The sequence below is a fragment of the Macrobrachium rosenbergii genome, chromosome 12 (assembly GCF_040412425.1).
Source record: "Macrobrachium rosenbergii isolate ZJJX-2024 chromosome 12, ASM4041242v1, whole genome shotgun sequence".
NCBI classification, from domain to species: Eukaryota; Metazoa; Arthropoda; class Malacostraca; order Decapoda; family Palaemonidae; genus Macrobrachium; species Macrobrachium rosenbergii.
This window is the reverse complement of record NC_089752.1, coordinates 105,195,563-105,198,286: the sequence shown is the minus strand read 5'-3', so window position 1 is coordinate 105,198,286 and position 2,724 is coordinate 105,195,563.

The following is a 2,724-nucleotide window of genomic DNA, read 5'->3' as shown; positions in this document are numbered from 1 at the left end:
TTCTTCTCTTCTTCTTCTTCTTCTTCTTCTACTTGTTGTTGTTGTTGTTGTTGTTGTTCTTCTTCTTCTTCTTCTTCTTCTTCTTCTTCTTCTTCTTCTTTTCTTCTTCTTCGAGAGAGAGAGAGAGAGAGAGAGAGAGAGAGAGATTGAGAATAGTTAACACATTAATGGAGTTATGAAGAGGTGAATTAATTGAAGATGACTCTCTCTCTCTCTCTCATCTTCTCTCTCTCAGAAAGATGAGATCTCTCAATTGTTAAGACTCTCATTCCCTTTCTTTTTGGTGTGTGGGTGTCCTTGTTGCTGAAGATCCTCTTGTTACAGATGAGATAGGATAACAAACACTGTGGATTGGCCTGTCAGGAAAATGGGTTTTCTTGAGAGAGAGAGAGAGAGAGAGAGAGAGAGAGAGAGAGAGAGAGAGAGAGAATCTTTTCATATCGCAGGGAGCCGGTAGTGAAGATGACTGAAAAAACATATTAATGTCAGAAAGAGAGAGAGAGAGAGAGAGAGAGAGAGAGAGAGAGAGAGAGAGAGAGAGAGATGAGAAAAACTATATTTGAGAGAGAGAGAGAATCTGACAAATATCGAGGGAAGAGTGAGAGATGAGAGAGAGAGAGGAAAACATATTAATGTGTGGGTGTCTCATGAGAGAGAGAGAGAGAGAGAGAGAGAGAGAGAGAGAGAGAGAGAGAGAGAGAGAGAGAGGACTAAAGGATAAATTAAATATGTTTGTGTATGACATACAGAGAGAAGGAGAGAAAATACATTCAGAGAGAGAGAGAGAGAGAGAGAGATTGAGAGAGAAACAGTAATAGGTATTAACTATGTAAATATTCCTTCCATTCATAAAGATTATTGAATATTAGGATTATCTGATAATTAGAAATAATAACATCGACTTTCCTCTGGTGATTTGCCATCCGATGCCTTCCTCCTCCCCCTTTTTTTTATCATTCCCTTGTCCTTTGTGATCCTTTGTTTGGGATTTCCTTTTGTGCTTTGTCTCCCCCTTCTCCTTTTCCCCCTCCCCTCATATCTTCCACCACCCACCTTCCCCTCCCGTACGCGCATGATTTCCGATTGGCTCTTTTGAGTATATATCCTTTTGATAATCCATAATACCCCGGGTACGTTTAGGCTGCTGTTTGCTCAACCCAAAAGAAAGGGAAGGAGAAGAAGAAGAAGAAGAAGGGGAAGAAGAAGAAGAAGAGGAGGAGGGGATAATCCAGGAGGAGGAAAAGAATAAGGAAAGAAGAAATAAAGAATAATTCAATCTTCAATCGAATAATTCAGTGTGTGTGTGTGTGTGTGTGTGTGTGTGTGTGTGGTTGGGGAGATTGAGATGGTTTATGGTAAGGGGGGTGGGTGGATGGTTTCTGGGGCTAGGGAGTTACTGAGTGGATGTATTTCTGGGTATTTTTGACCTGGGGAAAAATATCTTCGCATAATCTCGTTTGACCTGGGAAGGCTATTCTCTCTCTCTCTCTCTCTCTCTCTCTCTCTCTCTCTCTCTCTCTCTCTCTCTCTCTCTCTCTCTCTCGTTTATTTGATGATGAAAGTCTGTTGCAAATATTTAAATGTTGGCGCTTTCCTTATTAGATTTAACAAAAATGTATTTGTCTTTTAATTTTTGTTTTGGAAGTCAGTAAAAAAAAAAATTAAACTCGGCTCGAAAATTTTGAAGACTTTACGGTTGTCATTTTATTTAGTTTTTATTTTTATCCGTTAATTAAAGCTAATGATGAAAAGCTAAATGGTTATACCTGGAAATTTTGTCTTTTCCAGTAACCAGATTTTACAACAACAGCAATGCGTCTTGTAACTTTAGTTTTACCTTTTCAAGGTAAAGCCTTAAAAACTGCCTGTTTAAACATGGAATGTTTGACGCCTTTCTCTCCGAATTTTACTAATGTGTTTTTACTTTTTTCTTTTCCTGCTTGTGAAGTTAATGACCAAACGCCGCATGTTTAAGCATGAAAAGTTCGACGTTTTTTCTTCACATTTATGTATATTTTCCCCGCCATGAAGTCAGAATATGCTGGAACAACTTTCGGCCTCCACGTGTACCAGGCATCAGTGGTATAAATATTTGTAAATGAAAAATATGTGGCAAGATTAAATTTGTAATTGATAAATAATTTCTTTTTCAACTGACGAATATTTTATTTTGGGTCATTTCAAGCGTCGCCTCTGTCTATACGTCACTTGCTTTGAGGAAAAACGTTTCGTTTTGCTTGCTTGATGAGTAAAAATGGCTAGAATGTATTTTCATTTTTATTTTTCGAACTAGTGGGATTTTACGTTACGTTTTAATAATGAATGTTTGGAATAATGTAATCCTGATTAATGCTCGAACTGAAACAGTATTTAAGGTTTATTTCTGTGTTATTGTCTTGAGTGACTATCTTAGAGAGAGCAAGTAAGACTGTTCTTCTCTCTCTCTCTCTCTCTCTCTCTCTCTCTCTCTCTCTCTCTCTCTCTCTCTCTCTCTCTCTCTCTCTCAATTACTCTTCTATCAAGTTTGTGTTACTAGAATATTTTTTCTTTATCCTATGTAGCTATGAAAATAAATACATCGTACTCCTTTTGCGTGTCGGACTGATAGACCTTTGAATGAGTTTTTGTATCGTATATAGTTCATGGACTGTGATGCTCTCTCTCTCTCTCTCTCTCTCTCTCTCTCTCTCTCTCTCTCTCTCTCTCTCTCTCTAAGTTTCCGCT